The following is a 12,516-nucleotide window of genomic DNA, read 5'->3' on the forward strand; positions in this document are numbered from 1 at the left end:
GTTTCTCCAGCATAAAATTTCAGAATGCTCACCATCAACATTACTGCCGATGGATTTTGTTACAAACAATCAAGGGCTGTAAATATTTATGTACATATCAATACAGTTGTTAATATATTTCTTGTCTGTTTTGAATGAAACTTTTGAAAGGATGGCATTGGAAAAATGCCTTTCACATCTTAACTCATCCCCTTAGAGATAAGATTTTGAAATAGAATCTCCTGAAATTCAGTGACAAGCTGTCTGCATGTTGGGTGGAGAGAGCAGTTATCACTAGCGAATATGACACCACAGTCATCAAATGGCAGAAGATTCTAGGGCACGTGGGCCTGCTGTGTCACGTGGATGCAGATAGTCAGAGTGCACTTGAAAAGTGGTTTAAGATGAATGATCTGGCCAGAGTCTGGTTTCATTCTGGGGACCAAGACTTGTTCCTTTATTGGAAGAGTTGATGAAAGTCACCACTCTCTTATATCAGAGCGTGGGACCCAAGTGGAAAATTGACATTTGTCTCTATTAAACAGAAACATCAAGGCCAGTCCACACATTTCCTTCTGTCCCCAAAGTCTGCCTTCCCCCTTTCTTTCTCTCCAAAGAAGGGCTGGGAATATTCCATGCACACAAGTGCTTTATAAACAATATTTTATTTAATGCCCTTGCCGATAACACTTCCTGTAAATAAACAGTGAAAGTCAGCAGGGTTCCAGGCTGCTTTTATAAAAGATGAACCACATGTTTTAGGAAAGGGTCTAAAACTGACACACTGTTGCGAAGGAAAAACTTGGGAAATTGCGTATGCTACCTGTATGGCCACACAGAGATCCGCTTTGAATGCTAGGTTAAAAGTAGCTCCATGTGACGACGAAGAAATATTGAGAAATATTAGTAGAAATAGTAAAACAGTTTTAAAGTAAATACTTAGCCGTGTTAGTCAGCTTTTCATTTACTGTGACCAAAATACCTGACAAGAGCAACTTAGAGAAGGAAAGATTTATTTGGCCTCATAGTTTCCAAGAGTTCAGTCCCTGGTCAGCTGGCTCCATTTGATGGGGAGGTAAGAATGTCACGGTGAAAGGGAGGAAATCTGCTCTGCTGGTGGCAGCCAGGACGCAGGGAGAGGGCGGGGTGGGCAGGCTGGGGAGAAGGTAAACTCTTCCAGGACGTGCACCCAGTGACCTGCTCCCTCCCACTAGGGCCCACCTCCCAGTAGCCCCTTGGACAATCAATAGATTAATCCACTTGATGGCTTAATCACTTACCAGAACCTTCATGATCCAGTTATTGCCTAAGAGCCCCACCTCCGAACCTTGCTGGATCAAGGATTGTGCTTTCAATACACGAGCTTTTGGGACTATCCCAGACACAAACCGTAACTAGCCGAAACGTATGTGTGTATAAATGAGTTGTTCCGTAGGAATGGTTTCCAGAGGAGTTGATTTTGTGGCTTTGAAAGAAACAGGTGGTTTGCTTTATGATTGACACCCATCGATTTGCTGTGGTCATCTAATGAGCCACCCAGAGGTCCGTGGTTTTTAAACAACCCTCATGTTCTCACTTCTATAATCTGCTCATCACACAAGGGCCGGCTGGTTCTACCTGGGCTCAGCTGGGCCCCTCGGTGTCTCACTGTGTGGCCGCGGGTGGGCTCTGCTCCACTGGGCTCATCCTCCTTGGAGGAGGAGCTGTGGCCTGGGCATGGTCTTCCCACAAGCCCAAGAGGACAGGAAGAAACATCACGTCTGCTTTCTTCCAGTCTTGTTATGGGCATTTGTCACTTCTCACTGTAGTGGCCAAAGCACGTTAGGTGGCTGAGAACAAAGTCCAGGGGCAGGGACACGTATGGTTCCTTCAGGGCAGAGATTCCCACATCCTGTGAGAAACAGGTGTGAACAGACCTGGGGCTGAAGAATTGGAGGCAGTAAGAACGTCCGTCCACTGCTGCCTCTCCATGACTCCATCGAAGAGAGACTTACTGATCAGGAGTCGAGAGGTGAATTAGGTTAGAGGCGGGGAGGAGGCACCTTGGTCAGCCTATAACGTGAAGACACCTGCTCCCTTTTCTGCTGGGGTAGTGAGCTACATGGTCCAAGGCCGGGTTGTGAATACAGTGCTTCCTCAGTACCCAGCCAATGTGTGTGGTGTGTGGCTGCTTTGATGCTGCAGCACGCAGCTGGGTACTTGAGACAGCCCCAGTGGCCTGTGTAGCCGAAAACACTCCCTGGCCCTTCATGGAGAAAGTTTGCTGACCCCTGCTTTATAGGATGGGACTGAAAAGTTCATGAGGAGCACATTCAGGAGTATTCTCCACCTCTTTCCCCACCCCCACCCAGTTCCTTTTAGGGTCTTCCTAGTGTGTTTTTATAAAATAGGTAAAATAAGGAGGTAAAGTCATCCTGGTGCCTGGATTTGGTTGCTGGCAGCCAATATAGTTTACACCCAAAGCCACAATCCTCGAACCAAAGTCACAGATCCACAAATCGCATACAAATGAGGGGGCCAGTGGCTACTTTTGCCTAGACTGTTAACCTTTTGTGGCTGTGCAGGTCATTCATGGGGTTGGACAAAAGGGTGATTGTTGCCATCCTGCTGAAAGACAGTCTGATTGTGTTTTGTGTGGAAAGAAGTGCAGACCAGCTCCCTGCCTCCTGTGATGGATGTTGCAGACCTTTGTCTGCTCAAACCTCCCTTTGTGATATGATGGGAGGTGACACTCTGGGCCTCATGGGCCAGCATTTATTCATACTGCTTTAAAATTTTTTTTTAAATTAAAAAAAATTTTTTTACAGACTGCATTTTGATTCATTGTACACAAATGGGGTACATCTTTTTGTGTCTATAGTTGTGTACAATGTAGATTCATAACATTTGTGTAATCATACACAGACATAGGGTAATGATGTCTGTCTCATTCCACCATTTTTCATATACCCCTCCCTCTCATTTCCTTCTATATAATCTAAAGTTCCTCCATTATTCTCTCACCCCCAACCCCTCCACCCCCATTATATATCATCATGCTCTTATCAGAGAAAACATTCAGCCTTTGTTTTTTTTTTTTTGTTTGTTTGTTTTTTTTGTTTTTTTTGTTTTTTTTTTTTTTTTTTTTTGGTGGGGGGGAGGATTGGCTTATTTCATTTAGCATGATATTCTCCAATTCCATCCATGTATCTGCAAATGTCATAATATTATTCCTCTTTATGGCTGAATAATATTCCTTTGTGTATATATACCACAGTTTCATACCTCTTTTTATTTTTCCTTTCTCCTTTTTAATGAGTAACTTTCTTATATTAAAAGAAATTTTAAAAGACAAAAACTATCCATTGTATTGTACTTTCCCCTTCACACATACTGATAATGTTTTCATCAACTGGATAGGACTTTATATGGTTTAAACAAACAATAATCTTGGCTGCTATATGGAAAATGCTTATAGTAGAACATTCCATGAATAAAATCGAATGCAAACCTGCTACAGGATCCTGTGCAACTCTGCAGTAACTGTGTGGGTGAATAGAAGGATGGTCCCAAAAGGATATCCACATCCTAATATCCACAACTCCTGAGTAAAAATGTTACCTATGTGGCAAAAAATATTTCATAGATGTGATTAAGTTAAGGATCCTGTGAGGAAGAGAATGTCTTGGTTTATTGGGTGGGCCCAATGTAATCACGAGGTTCTTTGTTGTAAGAGTGAAGCAGGAGGGTTGGGCTTTGACAAGGGAGAAGGGGCTGCGAGCCAAGGAATACAGGTGGCCTCTATATTTGGAAAGGCAAAGAAATAGATTCTCAGAAGCCCCACCAACACTTTGTAGCCTTGTGGCACTCATTTTAGATCTCTGACCTCCAAAACTGAGAGGTAATAAATTCATGGTATTTTGTTATAGCAGCAGTGAGCAATTGATACAGCGTATCAGACTAGAAGGGAAGGTGTTTTCAAATGATAAGTGGACACTAGAAAAACAACATCTTTTAGTTGGTCAGTCTCCTTTTGTTGGGTGGTTGTGAGTTTATTCTGGTTGGTTGTTTAAAACTAAGAAGCAGGAGGTGAATTTTAAGTGTTAAAAGAGGGGAAAAGGTAGAATTTGAAGTTCAAAATCCAGCAAATGATTCTTTGGGTTTCGATGTGTCTCTTTTCTTCTCTCCTCTTTTTTTTTTTTTTTTAAGACTATCTGGTTTTCAATAGGGTTTCTTTGCGCTTACATGCCATGTCTGATTATTATTGCTATAAGGCTTTGTATTTAAGATCTTCCCAAAATTCTGAATGCAAGTTTTAAGCTAAAGGCCTGTTTACAGACTTGACTGTAGCATTCCATGTCATAGCTGTTATATAGCAGTTTTCTCTCTGTCCCTCTTCTGTCCAACTCTTTCCAAGTTACAAGAAGTGGCTATGAGTAAGGTAAACTGCCCACTTCAGCCAACTGCTGACCCAATGGGTTTTTGAGTTCATGAGTCATTTCCTAGTCTTCCCTTCTTTTCTCTGGAGTCCTGTGACCTTGAAGATCCTGGTTCCTCACTGGTAATTGAGCTTATGCCCATGTCAGTTCTCATGGAGCTGTGACCAGGACCCTGGTGATCCTGGGCCAGCATCTCTCTTCCTCATGCCATGATGATGAGCTCTTTCTGTGGTCACCTGGGTGGGGTTAGGGGGCCAGTGACCCCCAGATAGGATTCCAGAATCTTATAGTCAGTCTTTGCATTTCTTTCCACAAGTAACATGGGATGTTGAAAATTTTAATTTATGTTCATTTGTCCCCAGACTAGTCATATATATTTTGAGCATCATTGTGGAAATGCTCCTCTAGAGGTACTCTAGTCTGCTGCTTATTTTTATAAGTCCTCATGTGAAGTCCCTGAGTACTGTGGTTCATGATTTAGCCAGCTAACCAGCGTCAAAATTCTCTTCTTAAGCCTCCAAATAAGGCAACTGATCACACTACCTGATGTGCAGGCTAATCAAATGCACTCGCTAGTTCACTGACTTGCTCCAGATACTTTCCCTTGCTTCTCCTCTGATCTTCTTGTCATCTTAGATCTGCCATATGCAATAAGGAAGACTGAGTCAGGGAAGAGACAGAATTCCAGCCACTGCACACCAAATTATGAATCATGTCCTCTTGGCTCTGGATTGCCAATATAATGCACTGTTAACGGTTCTTGGAAAGTAGATGATGTTAATTTGGCTCCTTTCCCAAGTTCAGTTCCCTTGGACTGGCTGCTGTATAATGTATTCTGGCTAGAATCCTTATTGTCTTGAAGTTCATCAAGGACTTTGAGCTGTCAGAGTGGAGGTATAAGCCAAGTACATTTATTCCAATGGAGACTGTCCTTTGATTTGAGCAATGAAAAGAGGGATAAACACACAAATATATAGGTTGAGTGTGTTGCTTACCTGGAGTGCTTGGGACCAGACGTGCTTCAGGTTTGGGAGATTTTTGAATTTTAGAATATTTTCATAGGCTTCACTGGTTGAGCACCCCAATCCAAAAATTTGAAATGTTTGAAAGATTTCAGAGTTTCAGATCAGGGATGTGCAATCTAAATTTTAATTAAAACAAAAGATCCCCAGATGCCAAGTCTTCCACATACAGATGCGGATGGCAGAATACACTTCGGTCAAAGCCCTATCCATTTTTGAGGTTCTCCCCAGAAGAGAAACACTGAAAAATATGTGGGCAGGAAGAAAAGAATCAACTGACGTTTATTTTTCTCAGCAGAAGAGATGACTGGATATAAAAGGCAGAAGAGGAGCTTCGCAGTTTGTTGCCTCTTTAACAGCTCTCGGTTTGACTCTCATTTCCACAAGGGAGAAAAATGGATGGTATCCCAGCATCCTCTGCGCCCTGTTCCTGAGAAGGGCAGGAGGCATGGGCTTCCAAACTGTCTGCTTTCCCCCGCCTTTGGTTAGAGGGAGATCAACTGCATGCTTCTGAGCACAAGGAAAGAGGGCTACCTGACCTACTTAAAGGCATTTTTTTTTCCCCTCTTCAGTGCAAACTGGGCAAGAGAATCCAGGAATTTCTTTTTCAGGTTTCTACTGCAATTCCTGTGCACACACAGCTTGAAAAGTTGAAATTCCCTGCTGCCTTTCAGAGGTGGTAAAAGTGGGGCATATGATGGAGATCTAGAAAAGTCAGTCTTCATTCCCACCTTGCCCAGGTATAGAACAGACAGTAACCCCTCCCACACCCAGCCTGGGCTCTCTCCTGTCCTCTGCACTTCCAGTTGCTTAATTGATGAACTGGATTTTTGCTGTCAATTAGGATCTTCTCAGTAGCACTCTTTGCTCCAGTGGGACTCTGCTGGCTTCTGTTCACTCAGAAAACATGTTGTGTTACATTGGCACGGGCAAGCCTGTGATGCAGGGGACACTTTCCCCCCAGAAGCCAGGCCGTGGGCCTGTGTGCTCACTGGACCATTGGAGGCCATGGGGAGGCCTGCTGGTGACATTGGTTCAGGTTCAGCAGCCATGAAGCTATTTCTTTTACCTACTTCTTACACCAGGGGTTCTCAGCCCTGGCTGAACCTTAGAATCACCCAAGGATCTTCTTAAAGAAGGATGGATACCTGGGCATTACAGCTCAATTAAATCCACCCCTCTAGGGTGGGGTTGAGGGGTGGTATCAGCTCTGTGTCAAAGCTCCCCAGGTGACTCTAACGCCAAGTCAGGGCTGAGAGGCCCACTGTGAGAGACTCAGCTGTCTTCTCTTGTCCACGTGGTGTGAGACTCCTTTAGTGACTGGCATCAGGAGCAGAAAGAACTGCTGGGTTGTTGGCTCCCTGGATAGATCCCATGTCCAAGGTGTGCCTGTTTCTGTGCAGTGACCTGAAGTCACCTGGTAGTGGCCTCCTGTCATTGCTGGCTTCTCTCTGTTGGGGAGCAGCGCCAAACCTCAGCCGAAGCTCCCCACCTGCCCGTGGCACCATCGGCTGGTCTGTGGTGTGGCCCGTGGAGCTGATGCCCACCAGGCAGCGTGGATGTCTACAAGCCCCTGTGTAGCAGCAGGGCTCAAAGAAGAGGGCTTTCTTCTTAAAAATGTCTTTGTACCGATTTCCTTTCCTTCCCAGACCTCGCAGTCTGGAGCCCACGCTTCCAGTGGTGGAGTTTGATTTCCCCAGAGAGGGGCTGCTGCAGGCCGCTGGCTAGGAGCTAAGCAGCCCGGCGTTTCCATTCGTGCGCGGCCAAACATCTCCCAAGCCTTCTGTGGATTTGCTCCTGCATTATTTAGCTCCTTCTCCGTGTTCCACTTCTAAACACATCAGGGTGAATTTCCAAGAGAGAAAACTGCAGATGGCTTTGCCTTAGGGGATGCGTTTTCTTCACTAGAGTGTGGCACTGCTGGTAAAAGCCTGGTGCCCCAGGGGTCTCCCTCAGCCACCTTTGCCTGGAGGAAATTAAGGAGCCACTTGAGGGCTTTTAAAAAGTCACATGATCGTTCATTATCTTTTTTTGGTGGTTATTTTTCACTCTCAGTAGACTCTTTTTTTTCAAGTACCACCAATTCATATTTTTTTCATAAGTTTTTCTTTGTCTTTTTCATTGCAACCTCACTATCTTCCTCTGCGTGGGGTAAAACCCTGCTCTGAGGACTGGCTTGGACTCAGGTTCTTGCGCTCTTCTCTGCTGGTGATCTGGCCTTGCCATCCATTGCTATGGCCACAGATCTGTCGCTGAGCTCCCTCTGCTGAAAATGGGATTGGCGGAGGGGGTGCACCATGTTCCTTAAGAGGGCACAAGACTGGCTTTCCTCGCTGCAACAGGAACACCCCATCTGTGGAACTGGTTGCACACAGCATACCTGGGCTGGAATGGTGTTTTCTTAGCACAAAACGGGCAGCTCTGCCTCCCTCCTTTCTCCAGCTGGAAAGCACTAGTGGGCCATTGTGACCTCAGGCAGTCAGCAGCACTGCAGTCCTTCCAAAGTGAATTTCAGGGAATAAGCATGTCATATTCGAGGGTTCTGTGATGCATCTTGCAGATAACACCCTTTCGGGTCCTCTGCTCCCTCTCTTCTGACGTAGTGAAACCTAAAGCGATGCCCATCAACTTGCAGGAAACGTCTTAGGCTTTTTTTTTCCCCCTTGGAATTAGCTTCTCTTACCCAGTGACTGCATGCATGTGGCTTGCCTAAGAGAAGGAGCACTCCCTCTGTGCCCAGATCCACCCTCATCCCAGCTAACATAGGCCTTTTTCTGTCCTCCACAAGGCCGCAGACTGTGGCCCAGATCCCGGTCGCCGCTTCTCTTGCTGGCGCTCCGCGTTGGTCTGCTCTGTCGCGCTGGTTGCTTCGTGCTAATTATTAGGGCCATGTGTCTTGAAACAAATAACATCCAAGCCCGGGAGCCGGCGTGGGAAGCACTTGGTTTATAATTAATTCTTCATTTGGCCCCGGCCACAGAGGCCTGTTTTAAGAGTCAGCCTTCTGCCGCCGCCGCCTCTTGATTTAGAGACCAGTCTTGCCCAACAGTGTTTCCATCCAAGGCTGTGGTTCGTTTCCTGGTGGGTCAGTCACAAGCGACCAGGGAAGACCCAGAGGTGAATCTGCGTGTTGCCGCCCACCCTGGCCCAGGGGACCCTTTTCCTCGCCTTGCCTCCAGGGAGCTCAGGCTGCTGCAGGGGAGTTGGTGCCACCATCCAGGGCCTTGGAAAGGGCAGTGCAGGCCAGCCGCTTCTCTGACATTTAAACGAGTTGTCTGACGGCTGTTGGGCTCCTGGGAGCAGGAGCCCATCCTTTCCTCCTCACAGGCAGCGTGTGTTTACGGAGCACTGCATTTTGGGGGAGTGGAAGGTGGAGCTTTTGCTATTCAGCCCGTTTTCCCGTCATTTAGAGGCTTTATGAAGATGGTGACCTTTCCTGGACGCTTCCCTCATTTGAAAATGATGAGCTTTGATTACCTTGACCTTCACCACTTTCTTCCCTAGTGAGGCTGACCAGGGTTTTGTAACAGAGGCAGAATTTCACATTTGCATATTCCCCCTGGATGGGAACCGTGCAGCGACCCAGTTCTTAATGGGCAGAAGCGGGGCCGCGGGCACATGAGGGAGGTGCCGCTGTTTGTTTCCCGTCTCCCCCGCCTATCCAGGGAAGGTTGCTCTTTATCCCTGAATGTCTCACTTCCTCTTGGGTTTTCCGTTCTGACTGTTCAGTCACAGGTTGATCTTTCTGAACTTTGGGACCAAATGTATTTGAATAATAAATTTCTGGCTTGAGAGAGATGGACAAGTAACTTTAAGATCACACCAGTTTCATTCCCTAGTAACAATGACATAAAGCGGACTTGCTTGGTGCAGGTCTAGTGTCCAGTGTCGATTGATCCATCCAGAGAATTCTGATTCCCTTCGGTGGACTCAGCATTCCTGCAACCTCTGCTCACACCAGCAGCACTCCAAGGGATGGTGGTAGCCAGCATTTACTCCACACCTGTTAAATACCCAGTGCTGTTCCCAGTAGTTTATGTGAATTCGTCTCTCAAATCATCCCAAACTCTGAGGTTACACCTCTGTCTCCTTTAAAGAGACTGTAGCTTAAGCAGGTCTCCCCAGTCATTCGGGATTTGCTAAGGGTCAGCAGAGTTGAGCACCGAAGTCAGATTTGTGAACTCACAGCTCTCCACAGCCCGTCTCTACTGGCTCTTACGTGTATCATATTTAGCCAGATGGAGAAAAGTCAGGAAGGATGAGTCCTACTTAAGATATTCTTGAGTGTAAATAGGACAGCTGTTGATTTCCATGTCCATTAGGCCAAGGGCTCTTACTGCCAGCACGTGGCAGAAAAGGAAATATGTTGGTTGTCCTGAGGGATAATTAACGAAGCATGAACTGACAGGGTTGCTTCTTTAATGTGCCCCATGTTGCACCCACGTCCCCTCACCCCCTCCCCAATAGGTCTCTACCTGCTGGCAGGAGTCCCCTTTAGGTCCGCCCTGGTCCACCTTCCTTGGAGTCGGCCTTTTTACCAGAGCAGAAGGAACACACCAGGGCTCTTGAGTGGGGTCTGCAAACTACCGGAGCCTCAGACACCTTTTCTTCATGGCTGGTGCCTGCCTGCTGTTGGCTTTGTCCCTCCCTCCTCAATTCCGATGGTGTCTCCCTACTACTTGGTCACCACCTCTGATCTCTCAAGAAGAAAAACAGAATCACTGAGCCTTGTGAGACCAACCAGGTCTTCTAGAACATTCCCTCCTGTCTAAAGAGAAGCCCATGTAGCCATGGGGTTGTTCCTCCAGTTTCCTGACTCACTTTCTGTTATGGTCAATGCTTACATTTGAAATAAAAGTGAAAACCTGTGTCAAACAGGGCCCTGCCTGGAACATGTTGGGTGGCTGACATTTATTTTGTTCCCTTCTCACCCCTCTGGTTATTAATTACTTGCCTGGACCTGGGGTGGCTGTCCGCTTCTGTCTTCTGATATTTATGCACTCATAATTTCTGCCCCTTACCTGGGATTAGACTCCTTGCTTTTGTTCTTGGGTGTGCTCCGCTTTCCGAGCCCGGCATTGAAGTCCCCTCAGCCTGTTGCTGACCACGGCCTTGGATGGCAGCACCACAGTGCTTGGGTTGCATGAGCAAAGAGAGCTGCTCGTCTGGATGCTAGAACCTTCCTGCTGTGTTGTCCCATGCTGACCATCTGAGTTCAGCCTTGGTGTCTGGATGGAGCCTCCCTGATCAAAGAGGCTCATTCAGAGAAACACACCAGATCAGAAAACAAAACTCACAAGCAAAGGTTTTATGAGATCACATGTGCATTAGATTATGTACTCTGGGAAAAGAAGGATAATGCAAATTAAAATATCTGAAATGGGATTAGTGCAGTATAAACATTGTTAGCCACAGAGTCGGAAGGCCTGGGTTGAACCCTGGCTTCTCCCCTTCTGGATTCTGTGACCTTGGACTTCTTGCTTGTTCCCTCTGGACCGTACAACAGGGATGCTGCTATTGATATCACCACCATCACCAGTGACAGCAACAGCAGCTATAAATGGTGGTGGTTATTGCTATTATTATCATTGTTATTAGTAGCCAGGGCTAACAAGACAGGCTCCATCTGCTCTTCCCCCGTGGGAATTAGTTTCCTGCAGTGGATTATGTGGGAGATTCCTGTGGATGCCTAGGACAGACTCCAGGAGGGAGCATGGTTGCCCAGCACCTGTCAGTTCCTCCATCCTCCTGTGTACGTTTACATCGAGTGTGCCCAGGGCTGAGCGCTGGACACGCTGGGAGCTGCCCTCAGAAAGCCAAGCTCTAGAACCCCTCCACCACCTCCCACACCTGGACTTTGGCTGTCTTTCTGCAGCTCACCCCTGATAATGATCAGAATCTCTGGCATATGTTTCGGTCCTTCGTTCTTGGGGAACTGTACTTCCAGGGAAGCCCCCGTTCCTGGAAGTTGTTTTTACTCCCAGCAATTTGATAAGCAGCCAGGTACAGAGGGCCTGATGCTTCCCACTATCAGAAATGCCAAAAATCCACAGGATTCTCAAATTCTTTTTTTTTTTTTTTTTTTCCTTTTGAGAATTATAGTTTTCCAGTGCCCCCTCAACCAAAGTAAGCTATTGTTTTAATTTATGGTGAAAATTATTTGGGGCCACATGTAGTACAACTTTGCAGGTAAGAATCATGGAGAAAGTAAAAAAGTTTGCACTCTAAACCTGTGGGCCAGCCGCTCGGAGGATGGACTTCAGGAGATGGGGTTAAGAATCAACTACCTTGTTAAACCCTGAGGCTCTCTGCCAGTTGGTCAGGTCTGTAGTTGGAATTCTTTAGATTGCATACACCACTTAAGAAATAACGTTATTGGGAAGATTTCGTGTGGACAGGTGTTCTCTGTGTTCCAAGTGCCATTTGGACATCACATGACATGTCATGAGAAAAATCATGAGACCCGGTTCTGATGGGACTTTCCTTAGTGTGTAAAACTTGCTATCTTCTCGTCCCATCTTTGCTGTAGAAAAGGGCAGAAGTTTTCTCTCTTTCCCCACTGCTGAGACTCAGCCATTTATATTTCAGTTAAGAGGTGCCTCTGCATATTGCCTCTTTATTTTGTTGCTATGACAGGATTTTATTCTGGGGGCACTGAGAACCCAGAGCAGATCTGGAGATGTATGATCAGGGGGGCAAAGAACATGACTTTGGAACCCAAGCTCTGTCACTTAAAGCTGTGCATCTTTCAGAATTATTCAAACTATTCACTTCTGCCAAGTGAGAGAATTACTAATCCTTTGGGTTGGCCTCATGAGGGCTAATTAATGAGTAGACCTAAAGCCTCAGATTAGAACATACAGCAGATAGGAAGTGGTGGCTGTTTTTATTTTTTCAGTCCTGTCCATTATTGGCCAGCCCATCCTGGTCCAGTTGTGTGCACGAATCGCATTGGGGTTGTCAGGATGGCCTTACTCAGTTGAAATGGGCACCATAACAAGAAAAGTTCAGCATTTAGCCAGAAAGCGTTCCAGGGTGCAAAAGGACAGTGTAATGTGCCCAAAGGACCCAGGAGAGCTACCCTGGGGAGCAGCACG

The 12,516-nt window shown here is 46.3% G+C and overlaps 1 protein-coding gene across 3 annotated transcripts in view; it reads left to right on the forward strand.

The window, feature by feature from the left end:
* Positions 1-12,516, forward strand: part of PRKCA (protein kinase C alpha) — a 399,537-nt gene that overhangs the window by 173,517 nt on the left and 213,504 nt on the right. The gene's annotated exons all lie outside the window — the stretch shown is intronic.

This window comes from Sciurus vulgaris (genome assembly GCF_902686455.1).
Source record: "Sciurus vulgaris genome assembly, chromosome: 3".
Lineage (NCBI taxonomy): Eukaryota > Metazoa > Chordata > Mammalia > Rodentia > Sciuridae > Sciurus > Sciurus vulgaris.